This window comes from Pelodiscus sinensis, chromosome 6 (genome assembly GCF_052426305.1).
Source record: "Pelodiscus sinensis isolate ZL-2025 chromosome 6, ASM5242630v1, whole genome shotgun sequence".
Classification (NCBI taxonomy): domain Eukaryota; kingdom Metazoa; phylum Chordata; order Testudines; family Trionychidae; genus Pelodiscus; species Pelodiscus sinensis.
In genome coordinates, this window is record NC_143057.1 from 9986900 (window position 1) to 10013497 (window position 26598).

Sequence of the window (26598 nt, forward strand, 5' to 3'; positions counted from 1 at the left end):
TTGGATGCATGAGTCACACTCATGATTTATTCCCATCATGTAAGACGATACATTTGCATGCCAGGATCTCTAAATCTGTATTTATTCATGCACCGCACCCCTCCCCCCACCAAATCCAGCACCCCTGGCTGTCACCTGGGTCACCTGGCCCTAAATCTGGGCCTATGTACAAGTGTACAAATATGAAAGATATAGAATGTTTTATCTTTAGGAGACAGAGAAGAAAAACCATCAGTAGCTATCAAGACAGTACTCCACAAATTCACTTAGACTTAAGATCACCTATACAGTCAGGTTTCTTCTTGAGAATAGAACCATTTCTCCTTGAGGAACTGACCTCTCTTTCATTCAGGAAACCTTGGCAGAAGATCAAAATCTGGAAACAAATTTACGCTGGTCTACAAGGATATTTTTATAGGTCTTATTGTGATCAGTGACATATCAAACCACAATTGTTAATCAGAGTTCAGGCCGTCACTGAAAGAACTTTTGTTGAGCTACTAATTTTCTTGCTGATCACGGCATGAAAAGCATAAAAAGGAAAATGGTCCTTACATTTACAATACACGTGATAGTAAAAGACTATTTTCTTTACATGTGCAAATTATCCAGCTGTCTGAGGATGCAGTTTAGAAGCATAAAGGTGGAATGGTCTCTTCAGGTATATGATAAACAACACACAGAAGAAGGCAACATTTCATTGACACGCACAAAGAATTAACTATGCTCTGTTGTAGTTAAAGGGGCTTATTATGATATTTTTCCAATTAACAAGCAGAAATTATTCAAGCCTTTTTGCATGTCATTTTAATAAAACTACATACCGTTTTGTTTTGTTTACTCTCTGTTGGTCATCATTAAGAGTTTCTTTATATATAACCACAAAAAGGTAGCAACATTTGCATTTTAGTGAAAACACAGTAACACCTTGTGGCCAGCTGGATTTATCCAACTTAATATAACTTACAAATGCTGTCCATGGTAATGTGTACTACCCACTCTTTCCGTTTAAATTGGGCCAAAATAACATCGTCAGTTCACACACGAGAGTTTGGGATGGAGGGGTGTTGCTCACAAATTCAATCTTTATTCTGCTAGCCCCCAAACAGCGGCATCATAAGCATTTTAAAGCATTTTGGAGGATAAGTGGAGTTTTTCAGATCGTCTGACATTGCACGTCACTTGGGCCTCGTTTTTGGGCACTAGAAGGTGATGCCACTGGCCGCTTTCCCGTTTGGTGAGATTAGACGAGACCGTTCTCTCATGACAGACACTCCCAGAATCTCTAGCCTCTGTTCCATTAGCCTAGTTTTTTCCCCTATGGACCCTGCCTGCAGAGGGAAAGCAGCATTGCATGGATCCCATGTGCTGCAGAGCGTTTACCTCCCCTGCTGGTGCTGTGACATCCCATTACAATGATATTCGGGATTACGCTCCAGCCATCCCAGATCCCTGCTCATTGCAAGGAAGACGAGGAAATCTGTGAAATTTAAAGAGGCGACAGGACCAAAGGCAGAACAATGAATTGGACAACTGCTCTCTTTGATTTCTCTTTATCGCTTTCGTTTTCTTCCTGAAATGTTGACAGGGAAGTAATTGGGAGGTCAGCTGTTTATGTTTGACACGGTGTCACAGTCACATTTTTCCGTTGATCATTGAGACAGAGATGATACGTTTTCTAATATACACTTAATTTAAGAGAACTAGTGAATCTGCAAGGACTCGACATGAATGCATCTCGAGATAGCTATTCAACTCCACTATTTCATCTATTGTTTAGATAGACATAGGAGTTGTATTGTCCTGTTTTCATTTATCAAGACCAAAAAAGCATAATAGACACCATACTGTATTTTGCATGATACACGTTTCCAAGAGTATAATTAGGATCCAAATTAGCTGTAAAAATGTTGTTCCTTATTTATTCTCCATTGATTACTTCCACATTGAAAATTGCTTAGTTTATAAGTAGCTACAGCAGGTGGTTTTTTCCTAACAGCCAGCAAAACATGATAACTGTAGTGTCTGAATCTCCAACTATGGTCTTGCATCTCACCATCACCAACAACATGACTGTGGGATCAGAAATCAGCTGTACTTCTGCTGATACTGAATAAAAATGAACAGGAGTATAGCTTGTTTCTCAACAGTTGCATTAGTTCTGCACTACTGGCATTAGCAAAACTTTGGGGGGGGACAATGGGGGCCAACAGCCACCAAGGGCCAGTGGGCAACATGGGAGAGCGGCTCCATGCCCCCAGAAGAGACAGAGCCTAGGGAAGGGGTGGGGCCGAAGACAGTCAACCCTTAGCACCATCCGGGGTGCAGCTTTGGACCCTCCCCTCCAGCCCTCAGAACTCCGCAGAGTGGCAATCCCACGGCATTTCAAAGGGGCCTGGAGCTCCCGACCCCTTTGAAATGCCAGGCCCCTGTGTGATTGCCCCCTTTGCCTCCGCCTCTCGGTGGGTCTGTTTGAGAGGCAGGAGAGAAAGAGATAGGGAACTCAACAGACATGATTCAGAAGAGACAAGTCTAAACCCTTCCCTTGCTGTCACAGTAAAGAGTTACATGATCAGACCCTTCCATTCCTGTGTGTGGAATATAGCCTTTGGGGACATTGACCTCTTGATGCAACACAACACACAGGCACGTGCCTGACTTTAAGCACACAAGGAATCCCACTGACTCACGTGCCTACATGCTTTGCTGAATCAGGGCCGAAGAGTGGAAGGTCCCTGTCTGCTTGTGTCACCGACATAGGTAACCTGTGCTGTCTGGGTGATGATGGACAGCACACACACAGCCTCCGCACATGCTTGAACCACCTTGTGCCTCTGTCTGAAGATCATCCCTGTGGAGCACCTCCCGTGAGTCACACAGAGCATCCTCATTAACACCAGAGTGCTGCTCCTGCTCATCTCTGCCCTGGAACAAGAGTCTCACCCCTGCTCTGGCCCCTGTACACTGGGCCAATGCAGTGTAAAGAGGCCCTAAAAGCCCTGGCTCCGACGGAAGGAAGATTTCCTCCAGGTTAGGCACAGCAGGACACAGGCATAAGACCACACTCTGAGGACCCACATCGAAAGCTGGAGAGTAGGGGTCATGGCAGGCTGCATCTGGGAACAGAAGGCCATGCCAAGGACAGGCAGGGCTGTAGAGATTTCAAGCAAGGCCGTGTAAAATATTTTGGGGAACCTCACCAGCTCCAGAGCAACCCAGGATCCGGAAGGTGCATTCCACTAGGGCAGACAACTCTGGTGAGCAACCCCGTTTTATGGATAGAGAAACCGAGGCACAGAGAGAGTAAGTGACTTGCCCAAAGTCATGCAGGAGGGCCAGGAACCCAGATCTCCTGGTCCCAGTCTTGCTTCTTAACCACAGGCCATTGATTCAGTGGAAACCAGCCCCTTCCCCCCCATCCCGCAAGGGCATTGACCTCCTGAAGGATACGTGGAATGTAGAACGGTTACATCCCCTTTCAAACACATGCCTGCTGTCAAAAGAATGCTGCTGAATCCGTTTTCTTCCGGGAAAATGCTAATAAAAAGTAACAGCTCTGTTGTGATGACTAACCACAATACTGATGCTGATATACAAGAGCCCCTGATATATCCCAATGCAGACAGTTAGCTCTGGGCAAAGCCTAGGAGAAACCCATTTATTTGGGTAGGGTACAGTACTGAAATAAAGAGCTGGTGCTGTTTTAAAGTATGGGGACAAACACTTACTTCAGTGCACCCACCACCATTTCTTGTAGTGCTTGGTAAGCCATCAGTATTTTGCCTGGCAGCCCACACCTCCATCCCCACCCCCATGCTCACATTTTTAAATACTGCTCCTGTATACACATCACACACAATGGCTCCGTGTTAAATATGCCATAAACCATTCCTCCTGAGAGGCTGGCTTGTCACAACACAGGAGCAACAAGCAGTCACTCATCTTTCCCGAGCACATGAAGATAAATGTCATACCCGCAAGTCAGCTGTTATAAATCCATGGTGCATTAACAAATCGGTGCCTTTGGCCCCCACATCCAAGGTAACCTCTCCCCGGTTAGCATCCTCGGATGAATCCGTTCAGTGGGCAGGCACATGACTTTGCATGGGAGGCAGGGACTTTTAAACATAATGGGGCAGGCACGGTGTAAATGAGCAGAGATTCCTGGCAGGGGTGTAGATAGGCAGGCAATGACAGTGGGGTAGGAGCAATGGGGCCATCTTTCCCCGCGCCAGCCAGCCTTGTGGGGGAGGCAGAGGGAGCAGAGGCCCCCAGCAAAACTGGAGGGTTGGTTAAAATGTGAACACTGATTCCCTACTGTTCCACCCTCTGCCTGCTTCTCAGGGCTTGCCTGCTCCTCCCAGTGCTCCAGGATGCTTTGCCCTATTCTGTCCGCCCTTTGCTTCCCCCAGGAGTGGTGCTGAGGCTCTGGGAGTGGCATGGGGCAAGCGAGGAGTGGGAGCAGAGTCAGTGGTGGGCCTGCATGCTAAGTGGGTGGGCTGCAGCCTTACCCAGACCTCCCTGTCGTTACACCCCTGTGCCATGGCAGTCAGCAGCCTGACAGCAATTCACACCAGAAGAAATCTTGGCCCAATGGGCTTGATTTGCATCTGTGTTAAAAAGACTGTATGCTGCTGTACCTGTGGTGAATCACACCCAGGATGTTAAAAGTCTGCACCTCCATTGGCATCAGCCGGGGGTAGCACTGTGCAGAATCACACTGGAGAGACATAATTTGGACACAACCAATGTCTGCCTGAGAGAGATTTCAGCCAGCCATGTGTATTCTACAAGAGTTGGGTGGAGGCAGATATTTTAATAATGGAGATTGCCTATCTCCTAGAACTGGAAGGGACCTTGAAAGATCATTGAGTCCAGTCCCCTGCCTTCTCAGCAGGACCAAGTACCATCCCTGATGAATTTTTGCCGCAAATGGCCTCTGCAAGGATTGAACTCATAACCCTGGGTTTAGCAGGCCAATGCTCAAACCACTGAGCTCTCCTGCCCCCTATCCTTTCTTGCCCCCTTAAAATCTTAACCTCCCCTTTCTCACCTATGGGAAATGAGGAAGAAGAAAAGTTTTTTTTTTTTAAATTAACGCAGCTACAAAGACGCGCACAGGCCCTGGGGGCTGGCAGACTTGCTGAGCCCCTGGGCAAGGTGGTGGGGGGGGGGGGGGGTGGCTCCATGCTCCCAGAAGGTACATGGCCTTGCGTGGAAGGGGCAGACCCTCAGACAACCCTCAGCACCACCTGAAGTGTGGCTCCCTCACCTCCCAGCCAGCCCTGTGAGCCCTCCAGCACATGCTGCACAGGGCTCCATTGGTGATTTAAAGGGCTGTAGGCGCTGGCCACCACTGCTCCTGTGGTAATAGTGGTGGCAGCTCAGAGGTCTGGGCCCTTTTGAGTCTCCAGGCCTGGGGCAACTGTCCCTTTTGCTCTCCCTGCCCCATAAGTAGGCCTGTACAAACCTTATGTAATACAAATCTGACACACAGGCTTGCTGCTAAGGAACTGGAGTTCATTTCCTGCACTCAGCCATATGGACATAGGTCTATAGTCCTGTCCCACTGATGCCCGTGCCTAATGTTACTCTTAACTGAGAAACTACGCGTTCCTGTAAGAGTCACCCTTGTCTTGTTCTTCCCTTTTCCCTGTCCCTGTCCCTCCGTTGCTGCCTCATGCTGAATTTGCAAAGTGCACTCATCCAAGCTGGGTTTTTCTGAAGTCCTACACATTTTTTTGCTGCTTGTGGTAAAGAAAAAAAAATTAGAAACATACATGGTATTGATACAGTCTTGTCTATCCTCAGGCCAGAACCGTATTCATAACAACCCGAAATGCTGCTGGGCTTCATTCAGTGTGCCCACAAAAGCTCGTGATACTATCTATATACTTGTGTTAGTCTCTGGGGTGCCCCAGGAGGACTCCTCATTGTTTTTTTTTAAGTTTTTTAAAGTTACAGACTAATACGGCTACCCCTCTGAGATCTCTGACCTGTTATTTTCCTGAGGACTTAGGTTATTCAAACTGTACTCGATCGAATTTGCCTGTAGCATTAATAAAATAGCTTTGAAACAAACAAAACTATCCATACTGAACTATGCGACCCCACCTTACTGTAATATTAAGCATCTCATCTTGTTTAATGTATCTGTCCTTATAGCATCCCGGAAGGTGGAGAAATGCTATTGTTCTCCCTTTACAGAAGGGTAACTTAGACTAAGGGACAGCTCCTCAAAGGTATTTAGACACCTAAGTCACTCAAAGTCACACAGAAAGTCTGCGGTGGAAGAGGAATTGAATGCAGATCTTCTGAGTCCCAAACTAGCACTCTTAACAAGCAGGTCAATCATCCTTTCTCACTGAACAATAGCTGTGTTTAACTCGGTTGTAACAAGCATGGTTCAAATCTTTTTTCTATTCTGATCTCAGTAAATATAAGGCCGAACAAAAACAATAGAATTACAACTTTTATTTCAGCATGTAACGTGAGCGGGTATCAATACTGATTAAGAGAACTGCATTTACACTCTTCTGTAGTTACACACAAGGGAAACAAGTACTTGCCTTTTTTCTTTCATGTTAAAGTCAAAGGATGGTTTCTTCAAGGTTCAAAAGCATGGGGTTTGTAACATTATGGAGGCTCATGGAACTAAAAATCTCAGAGGGGTACCTGTGTTAGTCCGTAACTTTAAAAACAATTGGACCTGTGGCACCCTAGAGATTAGCTCATGAGTCTATATATTTTAGTTTTCTCATTTCATCAGATGAATTAATGTATACATACTACAGAAGAAATTCTGGTCCATTGTAGGACTGGTGTTACTGAAGGTAATTAAGTGGGCTGGATGTGTCCCATACATAGCTTTTGATGTGAAAATTGGCTTTATAGTGCACCAGCCTGTTAATGTCTTTGTTCAAGCCCAGGGTAACTGTGTCAAATCTACAGAACTGGAATTCATCTTTTTACCCACAACTTTGTATGAATTTTGCATTAAGTAATGTTTGGCTTTGTTCTGATTTGGTATAGGCTGCCTTTCATGTTACTTATAGGGTTGTCAAATGGTTTCAACAAAAATACTGGACACACTTGACATTACATCACAATCTGCATTACATCTTATTTAGAAAATACCTGACATTTCTATTTTCTCAATTTGTTTCCCAAACAGAAAGCTCAAATACTGGACTGTACAGTTCAAAACCAGACACCTGGGAACCCTAATTACTTACTACAGAGTAATGTATTAGCTTTGTGAATTATTTGGCTAAGTAAAATCAAAATAATGTGTCAATGATGATGTAATTTACTAGGGCTGTAAACTGACATGCATTAACGCCTGCGATTAACACAGTCCAAGATTAACGCGTTAATTTTTTTAACACATTAATTGCAGGCATTAATGCTGCGCTGCTCCTTTGAAGTGCCACTGTGGTGCTTCAAAGGGGCAGTGTAACATGGAGCCCAGGATCCTCTAGGGACTCCCCAGCTGACCCCAGACTCCACTGCCCCTTTGAAACACACAGAGGCAGCATTGCAAAGGGGCAGCTGCCTCACAGCTGAGCCGGGGATTAGCTGTGTGGTGGCTGCGCCTTAGAAACGCAGCCTCCATGCGGCATTTCCCCAGAATCCAGGATCAGCTGGCCAGTCCCCAGCTGACCCCGGGTTCCATGGCAGCCCCTTTGAAACGCCCCCTTGGGGTTTGAAAGTGGCAGTGCCGCACAGCTGTGTGGTGCGGTCACTTTAGAATACTCCTTCCCACCCCCCTTTCCTGCCTCTATTAAACATTTTTAATCACTTGACAGCCCTATAATTTACCCAGGGAACTAGCAGTCACATGATACATCACAGCAGTGTTGCATTCATTTTCAAAGAGGTCTTGGCTAGCTGGTACCAATCCAGGAAAGGCATTATACACAGCCCACCAAAAAAATTCCATTTTTCACTCCAGTGAGGCTCCAATCCAGAAAAGCTTAAGACCTGCTTCAGGAAACATCTAAGCATATGCTTAAAATGCATTGAAATCAATAGCTTTTAAGTGTGTGCTTAATGTTTCACTTAACATGGGTGAATTGCTGAGTCAGGGCCACTGTCCAGATCATCCATGTGCGATACAGACTGTATTCTGAGCTAAGAGAAAAGAGAAAAGCAGAAAGCAGCTTGGAATGAAGAAGGAGAAAGAAAAACTTTATGACAGTCTTTAAAATGCTTCCTTGATTAAATTACGTATATTTTAAATGAATCAGGGAGCCGATGGAAAAAGCCCCCACAAAATTCAAAAGCTCCTGCGCTATAAATAAAACCAAGACTCATATTTTCCATAACACCTCGATCTCAACCATATATCTGCACATTTGAAAAGGGAGATTCGCAATCAGAATGCAAACTGCTGGAGTATGTCTACACTGCAGGCTAAAGTCGAGTTCAGATACTCAACTTCAGCTACGTTAATTGTGTAGCTGAAGTCGAAGTAGCTTCACTCAGCTTTTGGCACTGTCTATCCAGCAGGATGTCAAAGGAAGAGCATCTTCCTTCAACTTCCCTTATTCCTTGTGGGTACGTCTACACTACAGCGCTAATTCGAACTAACTTAGTTCGAATTAGTTAATTCGAACTAACGCGTCTAGAACTAAAAACTAGTTTGAATTAGCGTTTTGCTAATTCGAACTAGCAAGTCCACATTGAGTGGACAGGGCTTAAGGATGGCCGGAAGCAGTACCGGCAGGGCATCAGAGGAGGACTTAGAGCGTGGAGATGCTGTCTCAGGCTAGCCGAGGGCTGCGCTTAAAGGGTCCCGACCCCCACCCCGGACAGACAGTTCTAAGGGGTGCCCCACTTGCAAAGCAGTTCTGGCTTGGATTGCCCGGACTACCCACACTGGGCACATCACACCACTCGGCCAGCAGCCCGGCTGCACTTGCCGCAGGCTGCCATCTGGGGAGAGGGGGCAATCGGGGGGCTGCAGGAGAGCTTCCACCCCCAGAAGCCCGCAGAGCCAGCCCAGTCCTCCCCATCGGGGGCTCGTACCCCATTCCTCCCTCACCTCCTTCCACTTACCCTTCCCTAGCCCCCCTTCTTATTGATGTACAAAATAAAGATAACGTTTCTTCCAACATTGACTCTGTCTTTATTGAACAAAACTGGGGGAGACTGGGAAAAGGAGGTGGGAGAGGGGAAGAGAAAGGCTGGGAGAGGGGAGGGCAACTAACATGATCAGGGGTTGGGAACAGGTCCCAGATGAAGAGAGGCTACAGAGACTGGGACTGTTCAGCTTAGAAAAGAGGAGATGGAGCGGGGACAGGATAGAGGTCTCTAAAAGCAGGGGTTGGGTGGAGAGGGTGCATTCAGAAAAGTTCTTCATGAGTTCCCATAAAGAAGGACTAGAGGACACCAAAGGAAAGGAATGGGTAGCAGGCTTGAAACTAGTAAGAGAAAGTTGTTGTTCTTCACAAAGCAAATAGTTAATCTGTGGAACTCCTTGCTGCAGGAGGCTGTGAAGGCTACAACTAGAACAGAGTTTAAAGGGAAGTGAGATCAAGTCATGGAGGTTGGGTCCATGGAGTAGTCTTAGCCAGGGGGTAGGAGTGGTGTCCCTGCCCAAAGTTTGTGGAAGGCTGGAGAGGGATGGCATGAGACAAATGGCTTGGTCACTGTCTTTGGTCCATCCCCTCCAGGGTCCCTAGGGTTGGCCGCTGTCGGCAGACAGGCTACTGGGCTAGATGGACCTTTGGTCTGACCCAGGACAGCCATTGTAAGCTCAGGGTTCAGGGTCGGGGGTCTCAGTGGACCGCCTTGATTTTCATGCACACCTGCTCCTGGGTGGCCAGGCTGGCAGCTCTCCTGCCCTAGACGGCCACTTTCCTGTGCCTAGTGCGGAGATCGTGGACAAGGTCCACGATGTCCGCACTAGCCCAGGCGGGTGCCCGCCTCTTGCGGTCCCGGGCAAGCTCCCGGGAGCCGCCAGCCTGGTCCCGGGAAGAGGGGGTGGGCTGGGGGGCATCAGGTGACTAGCTCGAGCTGTGCCAGGTGCAGGGTCTGCTGGCTGGGTGCTGGCAGGCTTGCACCTGGCACGGGCGCCGTAGCCAGCCCGTGCCCCTTTAAGGGGCCTGGGGCCGGGAGGGGGGCATAGAGTTTCCCTGGTGTTGGCCAGAGTGGCCACCAGGGAAACCTGGGGAGGGCTAGCCTCCCACTAGTTCGAATTAAGGGGCTACACACCCCTTAATTCGAACTAGTAAGTTCGAACTAGGCTTAATCCTCGTAAAATGAGGTTTTCCTAGTTCGAACTAAGTGCTCCGCTAGTTCGATTCAAATTCGAACTAGCGGAGCGCTAGTGTAGCGGCTATGAATGTTAGTTGGAACTAACGTCCGTTAGTTCGAACTAACATTGTAGTGTAGACATACCCTGTGAAATGAGGGTTACAGAAGTCTGAATAAGAAGCCCGTTACTTTGACATTATTCCTCTTAGTAGGCCAGTAACCCTTTCCAAGAAAGCAAGTAGGTTGGTTTGACAAGGTTTAGTCTAGGCAAATCCATGTAAACTATTACTTATAGCCCTATTCTGCTGGATTATTTAATAATTTGTTCCAGTAGCTTTCCAGGAATCAAAGTGAGGCTGACTGGTCTATAGTTGCCACTCAGTACTTCTAGAGGATCAACACATTCCCATGCACCCTCCGCCCCATTATATTTTTAAACGTGGTTGTCCCACAGAGGGCCACAGTGGTGTACCAGGGAGCTTAGATGCCTTTATTGTAATGAGCAACTTGTCAATAACAACGCATTTGGTCACCAAGGGGAGGCCCATGACTATATAGTCACAGAGCAGTTTGATTTAAATGCACTCCAGACAGCAGATAAGAAACAGAGAGTTAGAAAATGCAGGGAGAAAACGAATATAATAATGAGGAAAATAATGAAGAGGTGGATGAAAAACAGATGAAGATCCTTGTAATTTGAAATCTAATTGTGTGTCACAGCTTTGGAATGAGGCACTCTCACTAGGGCAGCAAACAGAGAAACAAAGAAAAGTAAAAAGTATGTAATAAATATTTTATTACATTCATCATAATAAGCTGCACTTTAGTCTTGGCCAAAGCATATTCTTAAATCAACTTTAGAATACGATTGCAATTTCAGGCTTAGGAGCATGAAGCCCACATGACTGTAATTAATGTAATAAATCATGCTGGGGAACTTTCTACAAAAACTTGACAGTGCTTAGTTGATATATTGCTTATTGGAGACTGCAGAGATTCCTCCGGCACATGCACACCCCATTTTATTATACTGCCAATGGCTGTGAATCAAAGGTACCCTTTTTTGATGTGTCTGTACTGTCTTCTGCAGGTGTAATATATAACATGCCTCGTGAGCTATTGCCATCACCTTCTGATAACACAAAACATGGTGCCACTGTTCCCAAAGAATCTTGTTTAAACCCTTTGATTTAGTGTACTAATAGGACTAACACAACCTTGTTAAGGTATCTGTGCTTTTATTTCTAGGATTCTTGCTGGGCAGAGTAGCTTGCTTGAACAATTTACCTTGCCTTTCCCGACTGTATTTTATCCCATATGAATGGAGCAAATTATGCAGAACAAGAAGGCAATATCCAAAGGTGTTGCAATTTACAGTGCTGGAGGACTATATTTAATGGACATTCCCCAGCTGAATTTCCTTTGTTTCTGTCAGCTTACATACCAATGTGCCTTTTAATTATGTCTAGCATCCAGCTGTTTACAAGATTCTTTGTAGGGTAGAAAATACTTTCAGAGTAAAATATTACATTTAACACAGCAAATCATTTTCAAAGGTTCATTTTTCTTTCCATCTTTAGGTTCACATTTAAACCCACTTTACTTTAGCAATATTGGTTTTATATTAAGCTGAAGTTTATAGTTTGCCACAGAGTTTGTTTAAACATGTTCAGGATTTACACATTTTTCCTTTCTAGTAGTGGTGTGCGCCCATGCTTGCACACATCCACACACTCAGAGCTCAGGATATTGTGATCTCTCTGCCGTAATGATGGCAGTTGAATTTTTTCTGTTTGTTTTGTTATTTCCATTAAAAAAATTGTTATTCCCCAACAGAATATGAGTAATCTGCACAACAGCTACTAAATGAATTGAGAGCAGACACAACATTGACTAATTGGCTAAAATGGGCTGCAATTTTATGTACACAATTATGGAGGCATGGTTTATGTATATATATTCATGGTTATTCTCCCTTGTATTAACCTAAGTTATTCAGATTTATTGAAAAACCATATTAGTGCGTGGTGTGCTGGGCATGCTATTTGTCAACATGTGGCATCCCTTCACTTGACAGTTAACAAAAGCCAAGCAACAGGAAGAGAGAGGCAATAAAAAGCGAGAGAGAAAATTACTGAAAACAAAGCCGACAACATGGCTGAGCAACCGGAGTTGGAATGCCAAGAATAATTTTTCTGTTCCTTAATTTGTTTCCTGAGGTCTAGTCAGCAACACAGGCAGGGCCGGCCCATAACATTTTGGCACCTGAGGTGGGGAGCTCAAATGACGCCCCCGTGCCCCCTCGCTTGGGCCAAAACTTTGAAAGGTCTCAATTCTGCCTTCTTCCTGCTCTACTCCTCTCACGGTACTGCTCTGCTACCTACCCCAATAATGGAGAATTAACAACTTAAAAATGCCTTGTTCAAAAGGCAAAACAAAAAAAAACACTTAACTTTCAGAGCAGAGAGAATACATATGCCCCAGCAGCAGACACGATTTTCTGCACTCTGGGTCCTAGTGGCCCCCCCCCCAGAGTCTGGCACCTGAAGCGGCCGCCTCAGTTCCCCTCATGGTAAGGGCAGCCCTGAACACAAGGCAAGTTCCAAAGGACTGGCAGGATGAGTGCTGAGCGTGTATTTGCATTTCAGAAGAACCAGTGAGACGGGGAAAGGCCTGTGGGGGTGACATATCTGAATGAAGGCATGAACACACGACACTCAGGAAAAGAATGCCCAAATAAGTGGATAGGAGAGAAAACGACACCAATTCATGCAAGAAAATGCCTTAATTTATGTAGTTCCTCCATCTATCCGGCCTTCCTGGCTACAATGTGAGGATCGTAAATAGATAATAGATTCAGTGAGGGCTGGGATGGAATAAGAAAAATAATTAAACAATTTATGGCAAAAATCATTGGAACACAAGGACATTCCGATTTTTCCAAGGTTAGATCTGTTGACACCCTCACAGTCTGAGTGTAATGTTTGGCAGAAAACCAAATTAATTTTGTTTTACAGATGGGTTTATATAGTTCAGAACAGATATGCATTGGATTCCTCCCATGTCCAGATACTTCTGAACACAAATATATTTTTAGGCAAGTTTGCTCCTTCCCTGGCTCTCAACAAGGCATCAGCCCTCTTCTTTCCTTTCCCTGAGCTTTCCAGTAAAATCCAAGTGAAAATCTAGAGAGGGAAAGAGACTCTCTCTTCTTCTTTCCTTCTCTTCAAAGAGCCAGACTGGATAATGTACCTTTGGCTCTTAGGAGAGTTATGGATGGAAACACGTCTGTGTGTACTTTCTCTTTAAAGCTTAAGGCCCCAATTCAGCAAAGCACATGAATAATTCCATCCCTAGTTATCAAAACACTGAAGTAGGTGAGTAATCCCTTCCCTTCTCTGGAAAGCACATACACACATGCTACTCACTCCACTCCAGCAAGGTACTTAACTTCAAATATATGCTTAAGTCCCACTGAAGTCAACTGGGACTGTTCATGTATATTTCAGTGATGTGTTTTGCTTGGATGAAATACGGTACTCCTTAGATTTGCAACGAGACACCAAGTATCCAGTTGGAGCTGCAGGCAGAATTTAGGCTGGAATAAAACCAACAGCTCGCATGGGAACTTAGCTAGGTCTCTGAGGCTAATTCTGCTATTGTTAGGATCTTATAATCACTAATGGTTGGATCTTGGTTTTACACCTTTCAGCTTTGTCTACTCTGAGCTTTTTCTTCAGTTTTCCCAGTGGGAAATGTAATAACAGTGGGACAGCCCAGTTCTCAAGCCGCTGCTGTTGCATCAGTGGAATACCTCAGCAGAAGAGCACCCCTAATAATTTGCCAACACTGCCTCCAGCAGAATCTGTGTTTTCCCTTGAGTGCTTTCATCCAAGCAATGATTCAAGTGACCTCCGTTTCACCCCGGAGGTCTGTTTAAAAATTACAGTTTATAAATTAGCATTAGAAAATACAGAAGTGCTCCTAGTTTCATTCTTTGGCTCCAAACAACATTATCTTTGTAAAAAGCATAACCATGCAGTTCTCAGCATTGGTCTAATTCTGCAGTCAACAGCAAACCTCCCACAGGAGAAAAGCTAGGCCGTCACTAAGCACTTCTGTCTGAAAGTCCCACCCTAGCTTCCTTTAGTGGCTGCATATCCCATAGTCTTCCTTTTCTCCCTGTCTTTTCTAGCTCCAGTTCTATGCCGTCTTCTCCTCCTGGCAAGAGTCTCAATTTAGATTGCAAGGTCTTTATTCATCCATTGAAGCACCAAGCATGCCTGTGGTGCTCAGGCCCACTGACGGGGGTGGAGGGAGGTCAAGGATGGCATGGTCCAGATGGTGCTGAAGGCTGTCCGGGGGCATGGGGAGAGTAAGGCATGGTCTAGGCAGCACTGAGGGCTGGCTGCTTCCAACCCTGCCCCTTCTGCCTGAGGCCCTGCCCCTACTGGGAGTATGGAGCACCCTCCCTCCCCCACCTTGTCCTGGGGCCCAGCAGTTCTGTCTGCTTTCCGATGGTGCTTTAGTGATCACAATATTATTATTAATTTGTATACTCTAGCACCTAAGAATTGCAGTCATAGACTAGGATCCCACTGTGCAAAGTGCTGTACAAACACAGAACAATATAATTACGTACATACATAGCTATTATGGCAAATTAACGGTTAATTATTACCCCACTGGTTATATGTTTTGCTTCAAGGGTTGTTCTCATCATGCATATGTAGTTACTGAAAAACAATAGCAAAATACAGTGTTATTATTAATCTAAAGCCTACAGTAAATTTATTCAATGTGTAGGCATATCAACTTCTCTCACTGCATGTGCCCTACTGTTATTAATGGTAATGAGAGTCATAGGTGCACGCTGAGAGTAAGATGTAGCCAACACACTTACTGACCTAAGTATAATTAAACACAGAATCTTTTACCTGCAGGTCAGTGGGTCTAATCCAGCCCAGCTCATTAGTTATCCAAAGTCATTATCTGTTGATCAGCTGTTTGGTGGTTTGGCAAGAGGCCTGGAACTCATATCCATCTGAGTATAGTCAAAAGCTCAAAGTCCATACCATTTGCAAACCTCGGGTCCTTGTTCTTGAAAATCTTGTGTGCATAATTTTGAGCCAGTTTGGACATTTGCAAACTGCACTTGGCTGGCCCCATCAGACCCAGAATCCTGACTCCGGCAGAATGTTCCAACAGGACTTTCAAGTTCAATTTCCGGTGGTAATTATCTCTATTATATGTTCTGCATAAATAGCAGCATGTAATTTTGAAAGGTTTGCTGTATATTTTCCTCAAAAAATGAATAGAATGTTCAATTACAATACAGTGAATTTTTAAAAACTAGAACAATTAAAATATTTCAGGATTAGAATGCAGATTGTAGGGGAAATAATGTTTACTTCAACTATTTCTATAAAATTGCAACAAATAGAAGAGAGTAAATGCACAACACAACAGTCAGAATAAGAATACATTACTTAAAATCTGCTTTTCATGTAGATTTAAACCATACCATTTTGGATCCAACTTTTATGACACTGTTATATTTCAAGTGTAGACAAGTCCTTAGTCCCAGATTTAGGCTAAATCTACACTTTACAACACTAACTTTCTGGCTCAAGGATGTGAAAACATCTCCACTCCCTTCAAGCACAGTGTTGTGAAGTGCCAGAGTGAACCAGGCTACAGTACAGGCAGCCCTGTTCCCAGAGCTGTTAGGGTATGTCTGCACTACCACCCTAGTTCGAACTAGGGTGGTTAATGTAGTCATATGAACTTGCAAATGAAGCCCGGGATTTGAATTTCATTTGCATGTTGCCGGGCGCCGCCATTTTTAAATGTCTGCTAGTGTGGACTCCGTGTCCGCGGCTACACGCGGCACAAACTAGATAGTTCGGATTAGGCTTCCTATTCTGAACTATCTGTACGCCTGTACGAGGCGTTCCATGAGGTGTACTGATAGTTCGGAATAGGAAGCCTAATCTGAACTATCTAGTTTGTGCCGTGTGTAGCCGTGGACACATAGTCCGCACTAGCGGACATTTAAAAATGGCGGCACCCGGCAACATGCAAATGAAGCCCGGGAAATTCAAATCCCGGGCTTCATTTGCAAGTTCGTATGACTACATTAACCACCCTAGTTCGAACTAGGGTGGTAGTGTAGACATACCCTTAGCTACTCCCCTTGTGGAGGAGGTTTACATAGAGTGATGGGAAAGCTCTCTTCCAGCATATGTGTCATGGCCACACTGCCACTGCTGTGCTTTAAACTTTTAAATGTAGATGTAGCTTTGGGACAGCATCCCTATTCAGGACAGCACTTGGGCATGTGTTCCACACCGAGCACCTACTTAAGATCCATTCCATCCTGAACAGGAAGCATTTAAGCATGGATTTAAGTGCTTTCCTGAAGCAGGGCTTTGGTGACCTTTGAGGTTTAAATATAAATAGCCAAATCTTGGGCTTACCAAAGTCAGTGGCAAAACTCCTGCAGATTTCAATGGGACCAGGATTTGACATAAAATGGGTATTTTATTTATCAAAACGTAAAGATAAAATACTGTCACTCTAAGGTGACGAACTACTTATGGGAGATGCAAGGTGAGATTCTGTTCTGGATCCAGGGATGGTGACAGATTTCTCCAGGCCCTGGACAAAAGGCAGGGGATGACTCAGTCCTAGACCCCCCCAGAAGAGGCAAGGCCTCGGGCATAAGAAGAGGGGCAGTGCGGTAGCCTCCCCCATGCATCCCTTGGCACTGCACAGACCACGCTACATGGGGCTCTGATGGCAATTTAAAGGGCCCAGCAATCCAGCCTCGGCTGCTGTCATGGCATTCCTTTTAAATTGCTGGACCCTTTCCCCCCTCGGTGTGCCTGTCTGGGAGTCTTGCAACTCAGGCAAGCAGGGAGAGAGAAGGTGGGCACTTCCAGTCCTTGGCTGTGTCAGAGGCCCCCAGGAGAACTGAGACAATCCTGGGGGCCGGATCCCTACTCAAACCCACCTCTCCTGATGCAAGACTTGCCTCTGGGTTGGGGGGAGGGTAGCCTTATGGTTGTCTTCTGCAGGGTCTGTCTGCCATCGAAGAATCCTGCCCCTAGCCAAAAATAGTGCTTTTATTGTCCGTTTCTGTCACTGTAGTCTATTATCTGGCATAAAGAGGCCAAAGCAAGGGTCTCACCGGCAGGGTCTATTTTATTTAATTTGATTGCCAATTTAAAGCCATAGGGGGAAGTAATGTCCTCTATGAAATATACATGCTTTCCTCTGTGGCTAGTATGGAATTGTAAGATAGTGATAGAAATGTAGCCGTGTTAGTCTGGGGTAGCTGAAGCAAAATGCAGGACAATGTAGCACTTTAAAGACTAACAAGATGGTTTATTAGATGATGAGCTTTCGTGGGCCAGACCCACTTCCTCAGATCAAATAGTGGAAGAAAATAGTCACAACCATATATACCAAAGGATACAATTAAAAAAATGAACACATATGAAAAGGACAAATCACATTTCAGAACAGGAGGGGGATGCGGGGGGGGGGGTGGGAAGGAAGGAAGGTAAGTGTCTGTGAATTGATGATATTAGAGGTGGGAAGAGTGGGATGTTTGTGAGCTAATGGTATTAGAGGTGATACCTTCCTTCCTTCCCCTCCCCCCCCCCGCATCCCCCTCCTGTTCTGAAATGTGATTTGTCCTTTTCATATGTGTTCATTTTTTTAATTGTATCCTTTGGTATATATGGTTGTGACTATTTTCTTCCACTATTTGATCTGAGGAAGTGGGTCTGGCCCACGAAAGGTCATCACCTAATAAACCATCTTGTTAGTCTTTAAAGTGCTACATTGTCCTGCATTTTGCTGGAATTGTAAGGTGATTCTTACAGACCAAGGTCAGCTTCCAAAGAAAGACAGACAGTGCAAAAATATAAAAATTAACAGGATACATTACGTCGAAAAGGAGACACACATGCTAATAAATTAGGCTCTACTTGCAAAGCTTAACATTCATTACCATCCATCGAGAAAGTAATAACCCTAATGGGTACGGAGATGCTAATTTTTGTAAGTAGGCCAAAAGATATGACAGAAGCGTACCTTGGAAAATTGCTACTAATTAATGTATAGTACCAGAGTGATTTTACATACAGTACCAGAGACTCCAATATTCACACAAAGGAAATATGGAAACAGTGTCTGTTCTTTTCAAGAATTTACAGAGTATTTGACCATAATAGCTGGGTGATATTTATTAGAAAAGACAGCAAATATTTCAAGATCACTATTAAAAGCAAATGAGCTGTGTCATGTGAATCCCATTTAATAGAGTGGGATAGCGGTGCAATCACAGGGATTGCATTGTACAGAGCACGATCGTGTGCTAAGTTGTGCATGTACAATGGCTTACCCGACTTGCTAAAAATCATGTGTTAGTGTTCCAAGGAAGACTCCTCTCTCCAGAAGGGGCCATACCCATTAAGATCAATGTGCCCCTTGAGATAATTTTTCAGCCAATTTTTATAAACACATGGCAAATTTCGCCCAAGAAAGGGAGCAGCGTTAGCCGTCCCATCATGCCAGTTTAGGCACTATGCAGTCAGTTTTCCCTGTAAGCCAGGGGTTCTCAAACTTGTGATACTCGGTTGCTCGCAACCCCCCCTCTAATTTGTTTGCGGTCCCCCTCTAAGTTGCTCGTGACCCCCTACGGGGTGGGAACCCACAGTTTGAGAAACGCTGCTGTAAGCTAAACTCTTGGGCAGCCACCCAAGAGAGATCCAAATGTTGCCCAGCTGATTAGTAGAGCATCCACAGCTGCCAGCATGCATTTCCTTTGGTGGTGCACATCTGCATAGGCTATGGTATAGCTGACAAAATGTATTCTGCACATGAATGGAAAACAGAGGGAACATTGTATGCAGCTACTAGTCTTGGAGAAATGACTAGATAAGTTCATAGAGAATAGGTCTATAAACGGCTATTAGCCAGGACAGGTTGGAATGGTGTTCCTGGATCTATGGTCTGACCAAGTATGGCTGCTCTTACGTTCTTAATCTTTACCCCATGACATAAAAGGGAGCAGTCTCTGTAACTAGCATGAAACGAATGGAGTTTCCACGAGTCATCACCCACAGCAGTTGCTTTCTGAATAGAACACTAATGTACAGGGCTGTCCCTTGTGGGGTACAGGACCAGAGACAGCCTCAACACGTGCCCCAGGCCCTGCCCTGCTTCTTCCTGCCCCCACTCTGTCTCCGCCTCACCCCTACTCCACTGCTCCATCCGCACACACCCACCCCACTCCACTCCATCCCCCCGCACCCCGTCCCTGCTCTGTTCCACACCATCTCTTCCTGCCTCTGCCCTGCCTCCACTCCACCACTTCCCCAAGCCTCCGCCTCGCTCCCACCTCTTCTGGCTCCTACCACCAACGTCAATACAATCAGGATTTTACACTTAATATTTCAAGGCATCATACTGTAAAGCTTGAGGATGTTAATGCTTATTTATGAGGCTCTCTCAGCTACCCGTGTCTCTCAACTTACTGATGAACTGCAAAGCAATAACAAAAAAGAAATTGGTTTTGCCCTTTACTGACCCATTGTGATGTAAATGGTGACAATCTTCATACCTATTTTCTGCCTGGTTTTGTTCATTTCAATGGCCAGGTTCCCACTTCTTGCTCTGCTCTGGAGGGGATTGGCACGATTTTTTAGGGACCTGAACAGGGATGTCATAAGGCCACGGCCTGAGCTGCAGCTCTCCCTCCTCACGAAGGAGGAAAGAGGCGGCATCTGACAGAACAAGCAGGAGAAAACTCCAGTGAAAAGAGTTCACAAGTCTGATTTTCTAATGGAGCAATTGAGGAAACAAATGTTTCAATTTGTTTCTGTCTTGCAGCTCACACGTAATGCTCCATACAACCACTCCTCTCTGTTCAGAAATACACTTAAGCATATGCGTACCATTAAGCACACTTGGTTGAATTGGGATGCTTTTAGTCCTTAAGCACATGCTTTAATGTTCAATAAACAACATGCTGGATTGTATCTGAGCTGATAAAAAAAATCTGCTACCGGGTTTCCAGACTAATTTTAGAAACATGTATTTTCTGTCTCCAGCAAATATTTTTTCTTGCTAGTACATACTCCTAGAGAGCAACATGCTCTTGACAATGCATAGAATTCTATTTTACTTTATAAGTGGATTTTAGTATCACTGCAAGGGCTCAAACAAACAGGGACCTGGTTAACAAATGAAGTACAGGCAGTCCCCGACTTACGCGGATCCGCACTTACGAACGGGGCTTTCTCGCCCCGGAGGTCGGGGCGAGAAAGCCCCGTTCGTAAGCTGCTCCGGTGCCCCTGGTCTGCTGGAGACCGTCTCCAGCAGACCAGGGGCACCGGGCGGGTTCCCGCGCTTCTGAGGCTTTGCCAGAGCAAAGCCTCAGAGGCGCGGGGAACCGCCGCTGCTGCCGCTTCAGTCTGGGTGCCTGTGGTCTGCTGGGGACAGTCCCCAGCAGACCACAGGCACCCAGACTGAAGCGGCAGCAGCGGCGGTTCCCCGCGCCTCTGAGGCTTTGCTCTGGCAAAGCCTCAGAGGCGCGGGACCCCCCCGCGGCTGCGGCTTCAGTCCGGGAGCCTGTGGTCTGGTGGGGACCGTCCCCCGCTGCGGCTCTGCTCCCCGTGTCCCTGGTCTGCTGGGGGGGGGGAGCGCAGCTAGTGTGCTCTCCCCCCTCCCCCCAGCAGACCAGGCTTTTGTTTTGGACTCTGGGGCAGAGCAGCTGGGGCGCTGCCGATTGGTCCTGCAGCACCCGCTCTGGGCACTACTGGACCAACCCGGCAGCATCCCAGCTGCTCTGCCCCAGGTCCTGATTCAGCCGCTGCTGGTCAGTTTCAGCAGCGGCTGAATCAGGACGCCTGGGGCAGAGCAGATGGGGTGCTGCTGGGTTGGTCCAGTAGCACCGAGGAGCGGCGCTACTGGAGCAACCCAGCAGCACCCCAGCTGCTCTGCCCCAGGCGTCCCCAAGTCAGCCGCTGCTGAAACTGACCAGCGCTGACTACAGGAAGCCCCAGGCAGAGTTGCTCTGCCCCGGGCTTCCTGGAATCAGCTGCTGATCAGTTTCAGCAGCAGCTGACTTGGGGACGCCTGGGTTTCTTAAGTTGATTCTGTATGTAAGTCAGAACTGGCGTCCAGATTCAGCAGTGTCTGAATCTGGACGCCAGTTCCGACTTACATACAGATTCAACTTAAGAACAAACCTACAGTCCCTATCTTGTACGTAACCCGGGGACTGCCTGTAATTAATATGAGAGAGAAACTGATGAACTGAAAGGTCACTGTGCCCTGGCTTTGTAGATCAGCCTTTATAAAAGAGGCATTCTCTTGTCACTGAGAAAAGGGGACGCACAGCTCCTCTGAGACTCTGCTGCTGTTGAAAGTGTTAGGATTCAGTAAAACCAACTCTTTGATGAACATGTGCTTTTTTTTGTGATGGTACTGCCCGGTATGCAGTACCGGCACCTCCAGTCAGAGCCCAACAACTTTTCCCATGGAGTACCAGCACCTTTTCCCCTTTGCCAGGTGTCCAGTATTCTACTGGACAGTCCGGTTTTTGCACCCTTTATCTGGTAAAAAAAATTAAGAAAATACTGGACACGTGCAATGTTCAGTATTTTCTGTTTTTCTGGCTGGTGCCGGACGGAAGTCTGGTGGGGACGGGGGGAGTGGCTGGAAGGCGGGGCTGCGATCGGCGCTGGGAGCCTGTGGTAACCTGCAAAAGCCTGGCAGGGGCGGGGGGAGTGGCTGGGAGTCCCTCCACGCTTCTGCACGCAACCAGAGGGAGTCCCAGGCTGGGAGGCAGGGCTGCGATCGGTGCTGTGAGCCTTTGGTTGCGTGCAGAAGCCGGGTGGGGGCGAGGGGAGTGGCTGGGAGGTGGGGTGCGATCGGCACTGGGAGCTCTCAGCTGATTGCGTCCGAGGAGGAGTGACCCCTTGGGGATGAGGGGAAGCCCTGGCCCTGCTCCTGAGCGCTGTTCCAGCGCGTTGCAGCGCCGCAGTCCAGGAGAGAAGCCCACAGGTGCTTTGTCGTTGCGTTTAGAAGCCTTCCACGGGCTCTCAGCCAAAACTGACTGGGGTGGAATTTCTGCTTCTTCCCACTGGGACACCCAAAGACCTGGCTATGGAGGAGTCACCTTCCTACCCATGGTCGCTCCCCCCCCACCACCATTGTGTTGCCCCATGGTCTGCCTCTCTCTGCTTTGGGTAGCAGGCGGCTGCTTTGCAAAGCAGACTCTGCTGCTTCCCCCCCTTTGTTACCAGCTTGGTGGTCTTGGTAGTAGACACACAGGATGTGTTGGGTGTGGGTGGGCTTTTTTTTTTTTTTTGCTCGACAAATTTTTAGCCCATGTGTTTGGTATTTTTTGGGAGACCATCTGGCAACCGTGCCTGGAGTACCAGCACCTTTTTTTTTTTTTTTTTTTTTACAAAAAAAGCACTGTGTATACCCAAGTATGGGCCTGATCCAAACCCCATAGACCTCAGTGCAAGTCCTTCCATTGACGGCAATGGGCTTTAGGTCAGGCCCTAACTGCAGTTTCTATTTCAGGATAGATGGTGCCAGCCTTAAGTAGACAAGCAAAACAGGTGACTGCTAAGAATCCCACATAGGCTTGGTGCCTCTTGCTCACCCCATCTGATGGTGAACCTCACGGCCCAATTTTTCTAGCTTTGGGCACCACCATCTGTAAGACACAGAGAGCTCCCGTATTAAGTAGAACCCCAGAAAACACTCCACAAAATAAATAAATAAATCTCCAGCCCAGAAATGTTGGTTCTTGCCAGGGTTTTCTCCTGTGTTTTCAATGGTGCTGTAATTCATATGCGCATTGTCTTCCTGCATCCATTGGTATCATCAAAGACTTGGCATGTTACTAGCAGTACCATTTATTAACTAGCCCTTTTGCAGAGCTAAGAGAGAGAGAGAGAGAGAGCACGCGCACAAATTGGTTTATATGGGTCCTGCAAAAATAGTTGCTTTCTACGCCTCTTCTCCACTTTTTATTCCCTCCACTTCGCCCTTTGTCTCCCTTCCTTTTGTGCAGGTGAGAGGGTATTTTCTGAGCTTCTATTAGATGGCATTATTACAAAATGTATTGAAACAGCCCATTTTTCTGATGTGCTGCTGTTTTTTCATAGGAAAACCTCTATTTAAAAATGCATTTACAAGATTTTCAACAGCATGGATCTGTGTTTAAAACAATTCTCCTTAGAACTCAGAGACTATTCACCTGCAGATGGTCACCATTTTGAAGTTGAACTGAAAATGAGTTTTATGAAAATAAAAACTGTTGAAGACCACACACAATCCAGGGAACTCTGTCAGAGTGTTCAATTCCCTTCCAGTCAGAGAACCCTCATGATCTATCATATTAACTGCTGTTATTAACCTTCTATATCAGATTTTTTGGCTTCTGGATCTGTGTTATTGGAGATTCTATGGTTCCAGCACATCTCCAAACTGCTATTTCCCCTTATTTACATGCCAACCTACCTGAGCTCTGAGCAGGGTGTGAAGACAATATTATATGTTTATATATTGCAATATATTATATAGCCACTAGATGTCTCTGTTCTACAGAGTGCCAGATGGGGTGTGGTCCTTGGTAAACAAAGAAGACAAAGGCAGAACTCAAGCAATGTAGACACCCCCTTTTTTCTTGCATATGTAGTTTGTAATTGTTTTCTTTCATATGTGTTTCCTGTTTAAGGTATGCTATGGTTCCATGCATCATTCATGACATCCTTTGCATGGACACCCCACTGCAGGTCATCAGCATTGCAGGAGGTTTTATATGAGCCCTCCACACCTGGGGTGAATTATGACCACAGAAAATACATATGGTACTTTAAAATAGAAATACATACATTTATAAAGTAAACTAAAAGATTTTATTACGCTTGCTGAGAGATGAAGTGAGGGTTCTCTTGAAAATATTGATTATACCATAAATACCTATAACAGGAAGCACCTAATAATAATACACATTTATGTTCTACTGTTAATAATAATAACAATAATTAATAGTATTAAACTTTTATTGCTCTGTTGTAGATACTGAATACCTAAATAATGCTGCTGACAATAAGGTTTGGCCTTTTGGCTGCTGCTGGCAGGTTCCTCACCCAGCCCTTGGACGGTATTAATACAACTATTCCAAGGTAAAACAACATTTTTTAATATGATGGATCCTCTTATATTTTCAAATTGCTCCCCCCCCCCCCCTCACATTATCTTCAAATAAATTCAAATAATGTCTGCCTAAGAAACAGAACTTCCACATTTAAGGCCCCAGAACATTAATTTACCATTTGACTGCTTTGGGGCATAGAGAGAAACATAGGTGTGCTTATAAGAATAACAGCTTGATATTCTGGTAAGCAGTATTATATGTGATCTTCAAAAGGCATATCCTTGCAATGTGTAGGACTCAAGTAGTGAAACCAAAGTTGGCAGATCAGCTGGTAAGGGTAATTGAGAGAGGAAGTTAATTTAACTTCCTGGATTTTCACAAAAATAGAGGTATATTTTTAAAATGATTTATCTCCACTCAAGTTATTTTTAGTTCAGCGATAGAGCTAGAATCGAAATAAATTATGATGTTGAATGAGTTGCCAGTGGCCTCTGATCTCTTTACTCTAAGGCTAAAAGAAAAACTGTCTCACTCATCTACAACAGTGGTTTAATTGTTCATTTGACCACTTTCAGCAATATATGACCCTAGAGGCAGCCTTCAGCTACCGATTCAGCCAAAAGTCATCAATTCTGCTATGTAAAATTATAATTACAGAGATCTATTAGCAGGGGAGAGGGGCTAGTGTTCAGGGAAGATTTTAAATCAGGTTCTGTAACTTTCACATGATTGATAACTTCATACTACATTTACCACTAGCATAATTCCACTGACGTTAGTTGAGTTACATCAGGGATGAATTTGATTTTCCGGAGTCTCCCAAAGGTTTACTCATATGCATATTTACTTACCCGTGTAAGGAAGAAGCTTCTCTGCTTATTAGGAGCATTTGTATACTTATCATACCCTGATTAAATAATACTTGCAGTGAAAAGGGAACCTATGATTAGTTTAATGTCAGTCTGCAGCTACACCCTGACGTAGTGTTGCCAGCTCCTGTGATTTTATCATAAGTCTTGTGATAGTTGGTGTTTCTGTAAATTCCCAGATCCTGAAGTCATGTGATTATGGGCTTTCATTTAATAGAAAAAGGATGTTTCTAGTTCTTCTGGTTGCAGAGAAAGGGTTGAAAATGTGTCCCTTAAAAGCTTTTAAAAAACCCAACTCAGAACAGAAGGCAAACACAAAGAATCAAAAATGTATTATATATTTTTATAAATCTCATGATTTTTGGGGGGGAGGGGAGGGCCTGGAAGCATAAGCTGTGCACCATAAGGTAAGGATATAAGAAGCCAGGAATGCTTACTAACCCCCTCTGGGATGAGCAAAAGACAGTGCATGCACACGAGACAGCAGGGTTAGCCAAATGCATGACTAAAAGCATGCTTGTATAGGAGGGTGCCGCAGGACAGCTCCCCTTGCACACCTCAGAGCAGAGGCAAGATGCCTCCCCTAGCTCCTTGCAACTGTACGCGGATCCAGCAGAGGCCCTTGCACAGTCTGACCTCTTGTTTAGTGTGTAGATCATTTCTGGTAACCATGGGAGGAGGAAGGATGGTTGAGGCTGCTGGCAGAGGGAAGGATGGTGGCTGAAGGGATCCTGTTTCTTGTCCTCACTCCTCCCTCTTCTACTCAGTTCCACGGTATTTAGGGAGGGCTTTGTAACCACCATCATGCCAGCGAGGGATCGATATGAGATGCCAAGGAGCTGACAAGACTCATTATCACACTTGCCATTCAGAGGGTTTACTCTATGATGTACATTACATATTTCAAAGACTGCAAGACCAGGTGGGCTAGCTATGATCCACTGCTACTCTGAGCTCCTGCATAGCACGGGCCAGAGAACCCTGCCCTGTAGTTCTTGGGGTCCTTCCCACAGAGTTTATTTCAATGTGTAAGCCCCTCGGTGGCTCCTACCGGAATCCTCCGACCCTGTTGTCCTGTGGCTGGGATCGTGTCTGGCCACAGAAATTACTACACTGCTCTGTTGGCTCCTAGGACACTCCCACCCTGAGCCTTCTGCAGCACAAGACTGAAGACCAGTGTGCTCATCTTAAGTACCTTAGCAATGCTACCTCTCTACAAAACCAACTCCACCTTCCCATGAGCCACAGCTCCCTCCACATCCTCCTGCAAACAAA

General features: G+C 45.6%; 1 protein-coding gene across 3 annotated transcripts in view; it reads right to left on the minus strand.

Moving 5' to 3' along the window:
* Positions 1–26598, minus strand: part of KIAA1958 (KIAA1958 ortholog) — a 129257-nt gene that overhangs the window by 39338 nt on the left and 63321 nt on the right. The gene's annotated exons all lie outside the window — the stretch shown is intronic.